This window comes from Onychomys torridus, chromosome 8 (genome assembly GCF_903995425.1).
Source record: "Onychomys torridus chromosome 8, mOncTor1.1, whole genome shotgun sequence".
Taxonomy (NCBI): Eukaryota; Metazoa; Chordata; class Mammalia; order Rodentia; family Cricetidae; genus Onychomys; species Onychomys torridus.
Genome location: NC_050450.1, coordinates 59,475,645 through 59,494,685, shown reverse-complemented (window position 1 = coordinate 59,494,685; position 19,041 = coordinate 59,475,645). Strand labels below are relative to the sequence as shown.

The 19,041-nt window shown below is 42.4% G+C and overlaps 1 protein-coding gene and 2 pseudogenes across 2 annotated transcripts in view; 2 read left to right on the top strand and 1 right to left on the bottom strand.

Moving 5' to 3' along the window:
• Positions 1-10,213, top strand: part of LOC118589947 — a 100,305-nt pseudogene extending 90,092 nt beyond the window's left edge.
• A 2,003-nt stretch (positions 10,214-12,216) lies between these two features.
• LOC118588690 overlaps positions 12,217-19,041 on the bottom strand; it is a 74,028-nt pseudogene continuing 67,203 nt past the window's right edge.
• The window catches only part of LOC118590343 (NACHT, LRR and PYD domains-containing protein 1a-like), a 65,089-nt gene continuing 63,802 nt past the window's right edge, over positions 17,755-19,041 (top strand). For both annotated transcript variants that reach the window (XM_036198275.1, XM_036198274.1), the window contains exon 1: positions 17,755-17,896. The gene's annotated coding sequence lies outside the window, so the exon portion shown is untranslated. The remainder of the gene's footprint in view (positions 17,897-19,041) is intronic.

The window sequence follows — 19,041 nt, the reverse complement described above, 5'->3', positions numbered from 1 at the left end:
GTGGTTTTTGATCATTCAATGGGTTATGGATAATTGTCATTGTTTAGGATGGTTGGTTACAAGTTGTTAATTGTTAATGGTCAGGAAAAAAAGCTAAACAAAGGAAATTGGATTTGGGGCTCTTATTTGAGAAAAAAAAAAGAGGATACAGATAAAAGTTAGATTATTGAATCTACTCTGAAAAGAAAAAGGGGGGATATAAATATGATAAAACAAAAAGGTAGATTATTGAATCTACTTTTGGAAAGCAACCACTAGTTTTACATTGGATTGGATTTTGGTATATTGTAAACAAATGATGTATATTGATACAAATTTGAAATTGATTTTGTTAGAAAATACTGTACATATATTTCTATTCTTGTTCAAGGTATTGTACCTATACAGTTCATTTAACAATATAATGCAAATTACTAGTCCTTGAAAGTTATTATTTCCAACTAATTAGGATATAAAGAAATGAAAGTTAGTAGTTAGTCATTATAATCAAACTTGTAGTCATGTTACATATGTTTTCAAAGTCAAATAGATATATATTTTAGATAGATAGGTCATCTTCAAACACTTCGGAGATCTGCAAAATATGACATTTAAGATGTTTCAATAACATAGGTTTTTTTTTTCTTTTATTTTTTTCGAGACAGGGTTTCTCTGTGTAGCTTTGCACCTTTCCTGGATCTCGCTCTGTAGACCAGGCTGGCCTCGAACTCACAAAGATCCACCTGGCTCTGCCTCCCGAGTGCTGGGATTAAAGGCATGTGCCACCACCGCCCAGCTTTTTTCTTTTTTTATGACAATGAGACATGTCTGCTCCTGGCAGCACCAATATACTTCAGAGGAGATGATGGGCATTGAAGAAACTCCATGTGGGGTTTACTTTCTTTGTGGCAAAAGTTAGCCACTGGGCAAAAAAGTGCCTTTGCCTCAACTGCTGATAGTATGCTGTCCAAAATGGACAAGCAGCACACAAAAGAAAGAACTTGCCAAGACAAGGTAGAAAGGCCCTTTAGAAAATCCTGCTTTACAGATGAGTCTGTCAGATATGCTAGGCCTGTAGGCCAAAGATGGATGTCCCAATGCTGCAGAGGAATCTTGGGTGACTGTCCAGGCAGTAAGCTGTTTCTGTCATTTCTCACATTTTTGGAAGTTGCTTGTTTGCAACTTCCTGCTTACTCAGTTAATATTATTTCCTTCTCAAGTCTCTGAGGGAGTTGAAGATTAGATAGTTATAGTTTTGATTGTTAACAAATTCAGAAAAGAAACTCACTAAGAGGTATAAAGTATAAGATTGAAAGACATCAAAAGACATTTTTGGTTGGTAATACAAGTTATGATAGAGTGAATTAGGTACATTTTGAACTCACCAAAACAGGATCAGTGGAACATTTTCGGGATTGGGGATTTAGCTCAGTAGAAGAGCACTTGCCTAGCAAGCACAAGGCCCTGGGTTTGGGCCTTAGCTCTGAAAAGAAAATAATGGAACATTTTCTCTGAATTTGTCAAGTGTTTATGGACAGGACATTGTTAATGTAATTCTTGACTGTACATATTATATATACTTAATATATATAGTTTTTCTTATATTAGTTATAACCTTTTATTATTTTAGACAAAAAGAGGAAATGTGGTGATAAAATATGTACCCCAATAAAGCTTATCTAGAGGTCAGAGGACAAAGCCAGCCACTAAATTAGACATAGAGGTCAGGCAGTGGTGACACATACCTTTACTCCTATCACTTGGGAGGCAGAGATCCATCTGGATCTCTGTGAGGTCAAGGCCTCATTGGGCTACATGAAAGAAACAGAACCAGGCAGTGGTGACACACGCCTTTAATCCCAAGAAGTAATGTGGCAGGACACAGAGAGGTATATAAGGCATGAAGAAAAAGGAACTGTCTCTGGAGACTGAGGGTTTCCAAGAAGTAAACTAGTGGCTGGCTTATTCTGCTTCTCTGATCTTTCAGCATACACCCCAGTATCTGGCTCTGAGTTTTTTATTAATAAGACCTCTTAAGATTTGTGTTATACTTACTTCCTGCTATTTTTTGTTTTTGGTGTTGTTGTTGTTGTTGTTGGTGGTGGTGGTGGTGGTGGTGGTGGTGGTGGTGGTGGTGTGTGTGTGTGTGTTCCTTCTTTGGGATTTGTAGGTGTGAGGTTATCTATTGCCTGAGTTTTTGTGGGTGTAGCTAACTTCCTTGGGTTGAAACTTTCCTTCTAGTACTTTCTGTAGGGCTGGATTTGTTAACAGGTATTATTTAAATCTGGTTTTGTCATGGAATATCTTGTTTTCTCCCTCTATGGTAACTGAAAGTTTTGCTGGGTATAGTAGTCTGGGTTGGTATCCATGGTCTCTTAGTGTCTACAAAACATCTGTCCAGGACCTTCTAGTTTTCATAGTCTCCACTGAGAAGTCAGGTGTTATTCTGATAGGTCTGCCTTTATATGTTACTTGGCCGTTTTCCTTTGCAGCTCTTAACATTCTTTCTTTATTCTGTACGTTTAGTGTTGATTATTATGTGATAAGGGGACTTTTTTTTTGTTCAGTCTATTGGGTGTTGTATTAGCTTCTTGTGTGGTGATATTGTGTCCTCCAATATATTGTTCACCTTAATAAACTCATCTGGGGTCAGAGAACAGAACAGCCACTAGATAGACATAGAGGCTAGAAAATGGTGGCACACACACCTTTAATCCTAGCATTCTAGAGGCAGAGATCCATCCAGATCTTTGTGAATTCAAAGCCACATTAGAAACAGCCAGGCATGGTGACACATGCCTCTAATCCCAAGAACTGATGGCAAGAAGCAGAAAGGTATATAAGGCATGAGGACCAGGAACTAGAGCTGGTTACGCTTTTATACTTTTGAGTAGCAGTTCAGCTGAGATCCATTTGGATGAAGACACAGAGGCTTCCAGTCTGAGGAAACAAGATCAGCTGAGGAATTGGTGAGGTTCATGTTACATTCTTGTATCTGTAGAGGCATGTCCCTCCTTAGGTTGGCAATGTTTTCTTCTCTGATTTTGTTGAATATATATTCTGTGCCTTTGAGCTGAAATTCTTCTCCAACTTCTATCCCTGTTATTCTTAGGTTTGGTCTTTTCATGGTGTCTCAGATTTCTAGGATATTTTGTGTTAAGAATTTGTTGGATTTAATATTTTCTTTGACCATTGAATCTATTTCCTCTATCATGTTTTTAACACCTGAGATTCTGTCTTCCATCTCTTGGATTCTGTTGGTTATACTTATATCTATAGTTCCTGTTTGTTTACTCAGACTTTCCATTTCCAAAATTCCCTCAGTTTGTGTTTTCTTTTTTTTTTCTTTTATTATATTTGTGTTTTAGTTTTACATATCAGCCATGGGTTCCCCTGTCCTCCCCCCTCCCACCCCTGCCCCTACCTTCCCCTCAGCCCCTCACCTCCATTCCCATCTCCTCCAGGGCCAAGACTCCCCTGGGGATTCAGCTCAACCTGGTAGATTCAGTATAGACAGGTCCAGTCCCCTCCTTCCAGGCTGAGCAAAGTGTCCCTGTGTAAGCCCAAGGTTCCAAACAGCCAGCTCATGCACTAAGGACAGGTCCGGGTCCCACTGCCTGGGTGCCTCCCAAACATTTCAAGCTATTTAATTGTCTCACTTATCCAGAGGGCCTGATCCAGTTGGTGGCTCTGCAGCTTTTGGTTCATAATTCATGTGTTTCGAATAGTTTGGCTGTTTGTCCCTGTGCTCTTCCAATCTTGGTCTTAACAATTCACACTCTTACAGTCCCTCCTATTTCTCGACAATTGGACTCATGGAGCTCCACCTGGGGCCTGGCTGAGGATCTCTGCATCCACTTCCATCAGTTATTGGATGAGAGTTCCAGCACGACAGTTAGGGTATTTGGCCATCTGATCACCAGACTAGGTCAGATCAGGCTTTCTCTTGACCATTGCCAGTAATCTACAATGGATGTATCACTGTGAATTTCTGGGGACCTCTCTAGCACTTTGCTTCTTCCTGTTCTCATGTGGTCTTCATTTATCATGGTCTGTTATTCCTTGTTCTCCCTTTCTGTTCTTGATCCAGCTGGGATCTCCTGCTCCCCTAAGCTCTCTTTCGCTGGAAGCTCGCCCTTCATTACTCCCACTGTTGTCCATGTTCATGTAGATCTCATCCATTTCTCTGTCATTGGGTGATCCCTGTGTCTTTCCTATTGTCCCGTTTTCTAAGTAGCCTCCCTGGAGTTGTGTAGCAGTCTAGTCATCTTTGTTTTACATCTAGTATCTTACTATGAGTGAGTACATACCATGTGTGTCTTTCTGCGTCTGGGGTACCCCACTCAGGATGATTTTTTCTAGATCCATCCATTTGCCTGCAAACCTCATGATGTCATTGTTTTTCTATGCTGAGTAGTACTCCATTGTGTATATGTACCATATTTTCTTTATCCATTCTTCAGTTGAAGGGCATCTAGGTTGTTTCCAGGTTCTGGCTATTATAAACAATGCTGATATGAACATAGCTAAGCAAATGCCCTTGTGGTATGATTGAGCATTCCTTGGGTATATGCCCCAAAAAAGCCCTGGACCTGATGGTTTCACTGCAGAATTCTACCAGATCTTCAAAGAAGACTTAATACCAATACTCTTTAAATTGTTCCACACAATAGAAGCAGAAGGTATATTACCAAACTCCTTCTATGAGGCTTCAATTACCCTGATTCCTAAACCACACAAAGGTGCAACAAAGAAAGAGAACTACAGACCAATCTCCCTCATGAACATTGATGCAAAAATCCTCAATAAAATACTGGCAAACAGACTCCAAGTACACATCAAAACAATTATCCACCATGATCAAGTAGGCTTCATCCCAGGGATGCAAGGGTGGTTCAACATACAAAAGTCCGTCAATGTAATACACCATGTAAACAAACTCAAAGAAAAAAACCACATGATCATCTCACTAAACACAGAAAAGGCATTTGACAAAATCCAACACCCCTTCATGATGAAGGTCTTGGAGTGATCAGGAATACAGGGAACATACCTAAACATAATAAAGGCAATTTACAACAAGCCAACAGCCAACATCAAATCAAATGGAGAGAAACTCAAAGCAATACCACTAAAATCAGGAACAAGGCAAGGCTGTCCCTTCTCCCCATACTTATTCAATATAGTACTTGAAGTTCTAGACAGAGCAATAAGACAACATAAGGAGATTAAGGGGATACAAATTGGAAAGGAAGAAGTCAAGCTTTCCCTATTTTCAGATGACATGATAGTATACATGAGTGACCCCAAAAATTCAACCAAGGAGTTTGTGTTTTCTTTATTGCCTCTATTCCAATTTTCAAATCTTGAACTGTTTCCTTCACCTGTTTGATTGTTTTTACTTGGCTTTCTTTAAAGAATTTATTGGTTTCTTCCATTTTTGTTCATCTTTTCCTCCATTTCTTTAAGGGAATTTTTCATTTCCTCTTTAAGAACCTCTATTGTCTTCATAAAGTTATTTTTAATGTTGTTTTCTTCTGCTTCTTCTCCATTGGGATGTTCAGATCTTGCTGTTGTAGAACCACTGGGTTTTGGCCATATTGTTCTTCATGTTGTTGAAAGCATTCTTACACTGCCATTTACCAATCTAAGTTTGGAATAATTATAGATACAGGTGTTGATTCTTCCTCCACTCTGTGTAAGTGGTGCCTGTATCCAGAGCCCCTCTTCCTCCAATTGGTACAGGTAGAACCTGTGCCTCTGGGGGGCCTCTGATGCCACTGGGGCTGATGGTGGTGGGGCCTAGCATTAGGAGTCTTGCCTGCTGACCACCTGCTAGGGCTCTTCCTCCAGTTGGTGCAGGTGGCTCCAGGGCCCTCTATATATGGCAGTTCTACTGCCAATTTTTACAAAGCCTTCACAATTTTTTCCACAATGGCTGTACTACCTTGAACTCTAACATGCTAGTATATAAGTGTTTCTCTGTCCCCACATGCTCCAGCATTCATTGACATTGGGGTTTTTTTGTTTGTTGAGTTGTTTGGTTGGTTGGTTTTAGTTTTTTGAGATAGGGTTTCACTATGTATAGTCCTGGCTGACCTGGAACTCTGTCTGTAGATCAGGCTGGCCTCAAACTCACAGAAATTCACCTGTCTCTGCCTCCTAAGTGCTGGGATTAAAGGAATGCACTACTACCACCTGGCATTCATTAACATTTGTGATCTTTGATATTGAACATCTCAGGGAATGAGATGGAATCATAAGTGATTTAAACTTGCATTTCCCTAATAGCCACGTGTATTTCTCCCTTTGAGAATTCTGTTACTGCTATGGCCAATCTTAGAACTGGGTTATTTTCTTGATGTTTAGATATTTTAGTTTCATGGGTATTCTATTTATAAATATTCTGTCAGATCTTAGCTGGGAAATTGTTTCTCCCACTCTTGGCTGCATCTTCGCTCAATTAAGTTTCCTTTGCTACACAAAATTTTTTAGTGTCCTGAGACCCAATCTATCAACAATTGGATTTATTTCCTGTGCTACTAGAATCTTATTCACACAATCCTGTTGAAATGGTCTCCCTACTTTTTCTTCCACCAGGTTCAGGGTATTGGGTCCAACATTGAGGTCTTTGGTCATCTGGAGTTGATTTCTGAAGGAGAGGTATAGGCACCTAGTTTAATCTTTCCATGTGTTCCTGTGTAGGTTTTTCAGTATCATTTGTTGATCAGGCTGTCTTTTCTCCAAAGTGTATTTTGGATTCTTTGCTAAAGGCAGGGTAGCTGTTTTGTGGATTTTATCTAGGTCATCTATTTGATTCCATTGATCTGCACATCTTTTTGCTATGGCTGTAGTATTAGTCTGAAATAAGGTGTGATGAATTTTTCCACAATATTGTTTTTGTTCAAAATTACCTTGGATATCTTCATCTTTTGTGATTCCAAATTTATTTCAGCATTTTCCCCATTCTATTTGTGAAAAATATCCCTGTCATCTTCATTGAGACTGCTTTGAGTATGTAGTGTGCTTTTAATAGGGTGGCTATTTTCACATATTGATTCTTCCAAACAATGACCATGGCAGGGGTGCCTTAGCATCTTCTCAAGCCTTCCTTGATTCCTTTCCTCAATGTATATCTTTAAATTTTTCTTATAGAGTGGTTTCATTTCCATAGGTAGATTTTTCTGTCCAAAATTTTGGGTTTTATTTTATTTAATTGGCTATTGTAGAGTTATCCATATTTTCAAGCTGATATGGACAAGAGAAAACCAAATAGGAAATTTCTCAAGTGAAGCAACAATACAGTCTTAGTTTAGCATCCACAATGCCAAAATCAAGCTCCCCTAAGCAGTATGTCTGGGGATGCCCAGCCCTTGTCAGCTGTCAAACAGAGGTGGTTCCTGCTCCTGAGCTTCTACAAATAGGCTACATATGTGGTCAAAAAATAGGATTTGCTCAACCTTGGCTTGAGTGAGTCACAGGTAGAGAACTGACTGACCTGCCCCAGCATCAAGCCAGGGTTTGAATCTAACTCCAGCACTTACTCTGCAGGCAATCTTGGGAAATGACTCAACTCATTTGAGTCTGACTTTTCTCACCCATAAACTGAAGATCAGAATGAGTAATTTGTAGGATGACTAGAAAGGTTTAATGCTGTTCATATACATCTCATAGCATGATCCTTAGCTGATGGTAGCAATGTTGCTATTTTTCTTTATATTAAGCCAACCTTTTCTACATGCTGATTATTTTTGTTAGGACTCATTAAGGCCTATTCCCTTCCATGTGGAAAAGGATTCAGATAGTGGAAAAATATAATCATGGCCCTCTTATGTTCTCAATCTTAAATTTTGGTTTTTAAATTCAAGGTCACTCAGTCATTGTCTTCATTAGAGACTTCAGTTTATCTACAAGTCAGGATGAACCTAGATGGTCCAGCTATCATCAAGTGTAAGAAATGTCATCCTTCCTTCATACAAATAGAACCAGAGCTTCCAATTCTACAAACGGGGTCCTTCAGATGACTTTGCTAAACTGTTAAAGCAGAGGGAATTTAGAGTCTTCTCAAACCCTTGGGACTTATTCATGAGCTGAAATTTATTAACCCCCTTCACTTGGTGCTAAAATAAACTCACTGTTCCCATGTGTTCAGTCTTGCTTCATATTGGTTCTGCCATCAAATCAAAAATACACATTTGTGGTGCGTGAGTGTACAAGGTCAAACAATGACAAGAAAATAGCTTTCTACCCAGAATCAAATGTCAAATGAATTAAGCCAGCAAAGGACTTGGTTAATTCTTTATGAGAAATCCAGTATAAGATAAAATTGAGACTGTGATCATTTGGGAGAAACATCTATTGCTTATTCACATGTCTTCTCTCTTTATGATGACAGACCTGGTACCTAGATTCCCTGTGTGAGTAAGGAAATGTTCACCTTCCAGATTATATCAGAATTTCTGTAGTTCATTCTCAAAATCTCAGGTTTGTATGGGAGTTTCATGGAGAGCACAGGTGTTGGTGATAGGCATCATTACAGATGCCTCATCTCTCCTTTCTTCTAGGGGACCTCAGACCTGCACAGCCCACGATTCCTGCAGCCCACAAAGGTAACTAACAACTATATGAGGCCAAAGGAGCCAATAGTATTCTGCTGGTAGATGATCTAATTCTTGAGAGAAGGGCAGTAAAAAGGAGGGAGCCTCACTTTGCAAATCTCACCAGGACAGGTAGGAGAGGTGCATGCCTAGGGCAGAGTTCCTCTCATGCCCTTTGCTGCTCTCCATGTTGACAATAACTCCACTAATCCCCAACCTGAACACCCCACCATCAACCCCTCCCCCTCATCAGGTAAATTGTCAGACTAATAACTGGCCTCAGGAAAGGTACAGATTTTTTTCAAATGACCTTCCAGAGAAAGAAGGGAACCAAGGATGCAGATGAGGTGCATGAAAAGAGCAGAAGTAGGCAGACAGTGGGAAACCTGAAGGAGCTTCTCTATGCTCAGTACCAATCTCACCTTCACCCCTAGAATCTCCTGCCTCACTACACTTCCTGGACCAGCATCGGGAGCAGCTTGTGGCCCAAGTGACATCAGTGGACCCTGTCTTGGACAAGCTGCATGGTGCTGTGCTAAGTGAAGAGGAGTATGAGGCAGTGTGGGCTGAAGCCACCAACCAAGACAGGATGAGGAAGCTCTTCAGCCTTAGCAGGTCCTGGAGCTGGCCCTGCAAAGACCAAGTCTACCGAGCTCTGAAGGACACCCATCCTTACCTGATCATGGACCTCCTTGAGAAGTCGGGCAGGATCTCTGTGGGATCCTGACTCTTAGCGGCTGAGAGCTGAGCACTCTCCCTTGTTTCCTGGCTCTGCCTGTCCTTCCTGTGCCCATTGGTTTCTCTGTCTAAAAACCAGTGACCACGTGAGTTGCTTTTTTGATGGTACTGTTTCCAGGACACCTCTTAGGGACCCAAATGTCCCCTCTTGGCCTTGCTCAGCCTGTTCATGTGGGCTGAGCATCTGAGGAAACCTCCTCTGGAGCCAGCAAATCTATGCAAGCCTTGTCCAGCCTGTTCTTATGGCCTGAGTGATTAGCCTCATAAGCATCTGATCCACTATGATACAAGCAGGAGTGGGAACATGGGAATGAAGACAAAGAGATGACACTTTACCCTGAAGAGTGAATCTCTTATGGATAAGAAAGGAAGAGGGCTTCTTAAATATATCCATGCCTTTTTCCCCAATAATTTTTACGTAACTCTGGGTGTGTAAATATATAGGTATATAAATCAAACATTTTTTGCTGAATATAAATCTTAAAGAAATTTATATTAAAACAACTACTTGTTAAAGATGAGAGCAAATTTGAAAACTAATAAGATGGATTATTTGTTCATTTTTGCATAAGGAATTAATCTTTGTTGAATATTTGATGCTATAAGCGTTGAGAATCTTCATTATCTCTCACAGTTGATGGATATTTTACATTCCTAGTACTTTACACAGGTGTGCAGTGCACATGCCAGAGGCTGGTAGAAATTCTGCCCTGACCCCAAGCCAAAATTCACTTTGTGTCTCTTTATGTAACTCAAGTCAGCAACTCAAAACACAAATTTTAAAACCAAATTGTTTCACAAAATACAATGTGAAAATAAACTAACATACTTAAATACTAAAGAACAAAAATGGAGTTGGGCAGCGATGGTGGTGTGCCTTTAATCCCAGCACTCGGGAGGCAGAGCCAGGAGGATCTCTGTGAGTTCAAGGTCAGCCTGGTCTTCAGAGTGAGATCCAGGACAGGCTTCAAAACTACAGAGAAACCTGTCTCCAAAAACAAAACAAAACAAAACAAAAACAAAGAAAAAAAGAAACAAAAATGGGAATATATATAAATCTTTACATTCCATAATTAAACCATCATGTTTCTATGAGAAAGAAAATCACATATGAATGGGGGAAATGCTGTAATCACAGCAAACAATAGCCTAGACTTGGAGCCAAGGCGTTTCAGGAGCATCATAGGGGTTGTGTGGTGCTCGGGCACAGGTGTGAGGAAGTCACATGACACAACATGGTACACTCTGCAGAATCACCTCAAACTCAGTGCACGTTTGAATTAATCTTGGCCATTGCATGTGCCAAAGATTTTGCAACCCCCACATTTATTTCCATCATCCCATAAGGAGGTGGGATTCACAATTTAAGAAAGTGAGGTGAATTAGTAGAATGAGTGGTGAACAGAAGGCTCAGTGGTTCAGAGCCCTTCCTGCTATTGCAAAGGATCAGAACACTGCTCCCTGCACCATCATCAGGCAGCTCTCTCCTGTGAATCCAGCCCCATGGGATCCAACAGCCGATTTTGGACTCCATGAGCACCAATACACAAGTGCACATTCAAATACATACATACACACACATACACACACACACATACACACACACACACACACACACACACACACACACACACACACAAATAATTTCTTAATTTTTATAAAGAATTTTATAAGTGGATTCCTCTCCACTGCTCACCCACCAACCACAGTGGCACTTGAGTCTTGCAAGGCTGTGTATTTGTCCCGAGGGTGTCCCTGCCAGTCTCTATCCCCAGACCACCCACTTTCCCTCTGCATCAAGCTTCTGCTCCCCTCCCTGCCGGGCTCATGGCCAGAGCCGTTAACCTGGCTTCTGGGTAGCTCCCATCTTTTTATTCCTCTGGACTCTGCAGATGCAAAGTACAAGCAATCTGGACAGTGGCCAAGAGTTTTGCTGCTTTAGTCAGATAGTGGCACATTCACAGGGAAAACAGAGAATAAAATCTCTCGTATTAATTTTCCTTCTGACAAATGTTACGATGCCCTTTCTGTGAGGAAGTCTCAGGACGCGATCTGCGCAGCCTGCACAGCTGTTGTCATTTTAGTACAAACACAGTGTGGTGTCACCAAGAGACTCCTGAACCTGCGCTAAGTTTCGGATCCTTTAATAAGTCCTAAAGGACTATAAGCATTTAGAAATAGACTCTAAAGTACACTTTCATCCAACATGAGCCAGTGATTAGGGAGAGCTGTGCTTTACACAATGAAAAAGAAGTTTATTGACAAGTTTACGCCCTTGTGTTATCGATAGTTAAACACAATTGTAACAGTAAACTTCTAAATGGTGAACTTTAAGATGATTAAGGCTTTATCATTTTTAAATGTCCTATAGTCAATAGCTTGCCTAAGGAAAACTTATTTGACTTGAGGCTGTCAAGTGGCTGTCTGCTGAGGGAACAGACTTTTTTTTAATCTGTAAATACCCACTAGTGAATAATGTTTTGTGTCAAATTACCAGCTGTGGTTTTTCTGTCAATAAAAAGTGTTTATCAGTGTGACCTGCCACCAACAGTCACAACAGAGAGCAGAGGGAACCTGCTTCAATGCTTGGAGTGTGGGGGAGTGAGGAGGTGGTTTCATTTCCCCGCCTTGTCCTTCCTTACATTGTAGAATTTTTTATTTAACATTTTGTGTCTTCCAGGAGAAACATTACAAAATTTAAAACCAAAAACTTTGACTCTTGACACCTCAAATGTTTTACAGATTTTTTGTTTTGTTTTGTTTTGTTTTTTACCAAAAACATCTTTACTTTTTGTCTATAAAAAAAATCTTATTACAAAATAATCATGATTAGCATTGAAAATGGGCATATGTCTTCAAAGCATTTCCCTTTAACAAAAATTCTTTTAATACAATATGAACATTAAAAATTTGGGGAGGAGGAAAGCCAGACTCTAACAAGGAAATCCATTGTTACTTCAGGCTCTTCTCCTCCAGGAAGCAGCACTGTTACATTGTTTCCATTTAGAGAAATCTAGTATAATTTTGTATCCTTGTGCTGATACTTTGTGATCTAACAAATAAAGCTTGAGGAGCTAGCCACTACTTAGCCATTGAGGCCAGGCAGTGCTGGCCTACACTTTTAATCCCAGCACTCAGCTGGTAAAGGCAGATGGATATCTGTGAGTTCAAGGCGACCCTAGGAAGGTGGAGACAGGAAGGGATATGGCTGGGCAGAGAGAGGAAACTAAGGTGGGAGGAGACAGGAGCACATTGCATTCGGTCTCAGGATTCATAGAGACCAATTAGATTTCGCACTACATAACCTTCTTCTTTTGGTGTAATTTCAAACTATAACATCTTCCTATACCATATTGATAAAATCATCAAATCATAGAGGAATATCAACAATTTCTTTATCACTCCTTATTACAATGTCAATTCTTAATCCTATATTCTTGTCCATAAGGTCTAGTGGCAGAAACTGTTCATGGTCTTGCTAGTGGCTGTGGCCATGCAGGAAGTACGTTTTGCTTTTAACAAGTGTGCAGTGCTTCAACATGAGGGAACTGGGCTGTGTATCAGCTGGTGAATGAGCCTAGACCTCTGAATCCTGGACATCTCCATCTTGCAGCAAGCTTAAATGAGGCTAATCTGACTTGCCTGACTGCAGTGAAACAAGAGAACCTTCCCAAGGGCAGTGTTTGCTCACCTCTGCTGCATTTGCACTAGGTGGCGCTAGGAAGCAAAGTTTCATTAATTGTAAGGCAGACAGAGCCAAAAGATTTATAAATTTAGTGAGAAAGGGTGGGACAACTTCAGGGAGGAGAAACAGGCAAATGTGTGGGGCCTTGCATTGCTCTATGAATATTCTCTAATAAATTCACTTCTATTCATTAAGATGAGATTAATGAGTCATTCTCTGTGCTGTTGAAATGTCAGAAGATAGCAGCAGATGTTAATTTCATATCTCTCCAGAAGAGTCACACAATATTTGGTCAACAAATATATGAGCATATGCAAATGATACACACTAGATGCAGATACAAACTATGTGTGAAAACATATATAATCAAGTGTTACTAAAACAATATCAGATTATTTAAACTCAAGAAATTTAATTTTACTTATTGTTTCTTTTCTTGTCTCCTCTAAATAGTCCAAAAAAGTTATAAATGATTCTACAAAGTACATGTAGAAAGTGTGTGATTTTCAGACTTCTGCAACCACACCTTAATAAAATAGACTAAGATTTATAAATCCAACCATGAAGTTTTATGGTAAATTATTCACCTAATCTTGCAGTGTTTTCATACTATAGTAACACAGTTTGAAATTATTTTCATGTATCTCTTGAATAACTTTGCAAATATGTTCTAGCATAAAATAATGTATTGACTAAAAATCTTTTGGATGGAAAATGTTTTAGATGATAAAATAATAAGGGGGTTGTTCTAAAGTAAAATGACAAGCAAAAAAAACCCCACTCATTGGTGACAAAAGTATTTATTAGTCAACAAAGAAAAAGCCTTACTGATAAATGGGATACCTGCGTGTAGAAGAACTATCCTCTCCTCTACCCTGCAGAGCACTCAACTCCAAATGCACCAAGGACATTAATACAGACCTGAAACCCTGGATCTGCTAGAGGGAAAGTAGAAAAAATACTTCCTTATGAAGACAGAGGGAAGGCCTCTCTAAAGAGGACTCTAGTCATCAAGACAACAGGACAAATTGACAAATGGGACAACATGAAATTAAAAGGTTATAATTTGGGACTCACCCATGTTGGTGTCTGAGGACCACACAGCCAATGGAGCTGTGCTAATCTGGATGGCTTGTGCTGCCACCTGGGTGGTCATGGTGACATCCAAGGCCAGGCTGTGGTGTAGGACTATGTCTGGGTCCATGGCCCTACCACAGCCAGGGTCTGAGTTGATATCCATGGCTCCTGATACCACCGGTAACATCCAGGCCTGAGCTACAGCTGAGAGCCTTGTCTGGGTCTGAGGTCTCACCATAGTCAGGATCTCTAATGTCTGGCCCATGGTGCCACCAAAGGCCACATAGATGCCCAGAGTCTAGGCTGCATTCTCTGGCCATGTTGGTGTTCAAGGGCTGTGCTGCCACCAGGACCACACCAATCTGGGTGGCCTGTACAGCCACATGGGGCCAGGTATTGTTCTGGCCTGGGCTACTGCTATAGGCCATGTCTGGGTCCATGCCCCAACAGCAACCAGGGTGTGGGCTGCTGTCTATGGTTCATGTTACCACAGGAGGTCGTAGGAACTATGGGTGTTGAAATCCAAGGGCCATGCTGAGCCATCCCTGCCCCTCACTGGCCCCAGGATAGGTTTTCCTGACCCTTGCAGGACACTGCAGAAGCAGAGCTGGTTCCACCCGCCATGGGAGAGCTGACCCCCACACTCAGGAGAGATGGCCCCAATCCTCACCACAGGCATGGGAGAGCTGGCCCTGATGACATGGACCTAAGAGAGTTGGCTCTGCCTCTCACCTGAGGGGGTGGTCCCAGTGGCCAGGACTGATCAGCTCAGCTACCATCCAGACCCACATCTGGGCCTTGGATTGGCCCACCCTAACATCTGCCCCATCTATGACCTGCTGAAGTGTGTGAAGTGACTGGTTCTGTGTAATGCATGCTCTCCATGACTCGGGACAACATCAGATGTCTGAGAGGTGTTTCAATGAGATCCCAGTCATGATGGTGTGCCAGAGACCTTGAACCAGACAGATGATTCATTACAATGAACATTTTGCAGGTGTGGGACAAAAGGATATATTAAGTGATACACTGTAGCTTCCAATGCCACTAGGATGAATGAAGAGGTGTTGGAAAGATGGAGGAGTGAAGTGGGTTTTTGTTTTGTTTTGTTTTGCTTTGTTTTTAATTAATTTGGGGAGGTGTGCAGTCCAGGTGTTAGGTAGATATGGAGAGACTGGGAGGAGAGCAGGATTCGGGTGTATGATGTGAAATTTCCAAAGAATAAATAAAGAATTGTGTAAAAATTAAAATAATAATAAATCGGGAGTCACAAGTGGAGTCCATGACCATCATGGCTAAGAGCATGGCAGCAGGCAGGCAGGCATGGTGCATGAGAAGAAGCTGAGAGATGACATCCTGATCCACAAGCAGCATGCAGAGAGAGAATTAGAGACACTGGGACCTGTGTGGGCTTTTGAATCCTCAAAGCCTACCCCAGTGACACACCTCCTCCAACAAGGACACATTTCAAATCCTTTCCAAATAGCTGCACAAACTGGGGACCAGATGTTCAAAGATATGGAGACCAGTATCATTCAACTATCTCAGCATCTCACCACAGCCAAAATGGCAAATCATGAATAAAACAACCACAAAAGACAAATACTGCTGAGGGTGTGGAGAAAGAGGAATTCTTATTCATTACTGGAGGAAGTTATCATGGTTTGAATGATCAAAATATATTGTATAAGAAAAAGTTTGAAGGGGAAAAATAAAATTAAGGGTAGAAAAGAATAAAACAAATCTCTCAGGGCTCCAGCACGGTGGCTCAGCAGGTGAAGGCACTGGGGTATAGCAATTTTGTCTGAGCTGAAATGAACCTGGAGGGAAACTTGTTAAGACATAGGATGTGTCTACATTTGCTTTCCATTGACATAATAAACACCACAACTGACCACAAGCAGCTTGGGAAAGAAGAGGTTGATTTCACTTGACAATTTACCATCTTTCATGAGGAGGCAGGGCAGGAAGCAAGGGCCACATAGGAGAGCTGCTCACTGGCTTGCTCTCCAGGGCTTGCTCAGCCTGCTTTCTTTCATGGTCCAGGACCCCCTGCTCTGGGGTGGCACCGCCCACCATGGGTATGGCCCTCTTATACCTACCCTGTTTTCTCAGGAAGAGTCACACAACAGGCACCTGCCACCAAGCTTGATGTCCTGAGTTGGGTCACAGGGTTACACACAGTGGGAGGAGAGGACTCCTGAATGTTGTCCTATGACTTGCACATGTGCTCCACCGCATGTGCACACAGACCACAAATAAACAAGCAAATAAATAAATAAATAAATGTTCATATTAAGAATAACCACCCCTCAGAGACTGTGAGCACCTCTGTGCTGATATTGTGGGTCAGGCACTAACTCGGGCCTAGAGGACATAACAACCAACAAACATGGCTCATTATGTATTCCAGAGTTTCCATGCTCTTTGTAGGTAGAAGTGACAGAAAGAAAGCGAGTCTGTGCTGTCGGGTGGTGACAAGTGTCAAACAGAAGAATGAAGGAGGGTAATTCTGGAAGGGCAGCACTGTTTCAGAAAGCATGGAGCAAGCTTCTGACTAGTGGGAAGTCACTCCAAAAGAACGGAGAAGCCAGTGCAAAGGTCCTGTGATGAGCAAGTTCCTGGTGTGTTCAAGGAATAGAAATGCAGAGCAGATAACCCACAGCAGAGTGAGTGAGGAGTGTGAAGTGGGGTCTAATGTCAGAAAAGGGCACGGTGGGATGGAGAGGGTCGTGTAGAGCTCGTGACCTACTGAAAGGAACCAGTGTTTCCTTCACAGTGAGACAGAAAGGATAGGGAGGTTTAACTAAGAGGTGACTTGAACTAACTTACAGATCAGATTGTAACTCTGACTTCAAGACTGAGAATAGACCATGAAGCATCAGCAGGCAAGTTAGGAAGCTGAAGCACAGACCCAAGATGCCAGCTGGACCAGCACTCTCCTTGGGCCCACTGAGAAGAGTCAGATTACAGATCTGTTTAAAAGCCAGTGTCAGGGCTGGGGAGATGAATCAGTGGATATAGCGCCTGCTGTGCAAATATGAGGACATTTGCTCTGATCACAGCATCCTCACAAATGCATGCTGGGATGGCTGCAGGCTTGTCTTCCCAGAGCTAAGGAGGACTGTTCATGGGTACTCCCACCTGGCTGGTTAACTAGACTAGCCAAATCCATAAGCTCACAGATAACACACATGTACACACATGTGACTTCACATGCACACACATGTGACTCCACATGTACACACACATGACTCCACATGCACACACATCACACACCAGCAGAAAAAAAGATGGTGTTAGTGGGAATCAAAGAGCAGATTTGAGATTTAGGAGAGCCCTGGAATGAAAGAAGACCCAGGGTTTGCCTGAGAGCCACTTCCTGAAATGAGGAGCCTGTGGGCTGGTCCGGCTACAGGGAGGAGAGGGAGTACAGAGATCCAGAGCACAGATCTGGGGAGATCCAGGAGCTTTTGCTGAACTGGGACCTGTTGGCAAACGTGGGAGACCCAAATTAGATGAGTGAAGTGAGGCTCAGACATGAGCCCTGCACTCAGGAGGCAGGGCCTCTGCAGGCCTGGGTGAAGCTCTCAAACCTGACTCCTCCTCCAGCCCAGGCATCTGCAGAGACTTCACAACAGGAAATGAGATGAATAGTGTAGAAACTATGCTCCCAGAGCTCAGAGGAAGAACATCTGCGCAGGCTCTGGTGCCTGGCTTCCTGGAGGAGCCGGAGTCTCTTTCGCTTTCAAAGAAAATGATTTCTAGCTGAGGAGCCTTGGCCAGGGACACACATATCAGTGGACCAGTGGAGGAGAAGGTGAGTAGTGGGACCAAGAGAATCCACCAAACCATTTGAGTTGTGGGAAGGAAGTGCTGGCCTGACTGCACTAAGGCATACTGTGGCAGACATGGGGACGGTCCTGAGAGTCAGGGCCAGGGCTCCAGTCCCTGCTTGGAGAGTGTACAGGCCAGCTCTGGTGGATCATACGATGCTGGGTTTACCTCCATGCATCATGTACCTGCTCCTATCATAGCCTATCCTGCACCCTCTTCTCTCCTGTCTGATCTGATGCTGCAGGAATAAGGATCCCAAGGGAAGCCTGGGGACGAGAAAGAAAGAAGATAAAAGCAGCAGCTGGGAGCAGCAGGTCTTGCATAAGCTGATTCCTTAGGCCAAGCAGGTTTATTAGGAAGTATAGCAGCATTTATACTATGTGAGGTGTGGTGTGGATGGTCAAGGTCAGCAGAGAGTTAAGTCAGACAATGTGCAAAGAGAACACGGGATCCCTGAGACACAGCTGCCTAGGGACTGATAATCACAGCCCAGGAGGAAGAGTCAGGTCCCCAGAAGGTATAACTTTTTCTCTGAGGCACTGACTCCAGTGTGAGACTGGTCTTGCCAAGTCCACTCCTGGGCAAGGACACAGAGCTAATGTCATTTTTGTCCTTCATTGTGGCCTCTGAGAAAGTCTTGGGTCACTGTAAACCTCCACACTTGTCCATGTGTCTCTGTGGTTTTCTCTGGGTAATTTGTCCTTCAGCTTAGTTGGCTCTGGATTGTTCCCCCTATGTGGTACCCAGCGACAGGACACTTCCAAATTCCTTCACAGGGGCTAGCCTGAACTCAGACTGAGCTCTTGAGTCCCTGTCTGTGCTGCATCTTCCCACCTCCCCCTCTGTCACAGTAATGGCTGAAGGCTTGGTCTCCTTAGAGTGAGACACCAGAAAAGGAAGAAGCCGAGGAACACAGAATAGTGAGTGTCCTGCATGTTCCATCTCTGTCTTCCTATCCTCTCATGCTCCTGTCCCAGGAATCTCAGCACCCATTTCCTGCATCCCCCAACTCTTCTCCCTTGATTCACATCCTCTAATCCTCCCAGCTGTAAACTCCATGTCCTGCATCCTTCCATCTTCTTGCTTTCCCATCCCTACAGTTCCCACCCTCCATTCTCCAGATGCCCA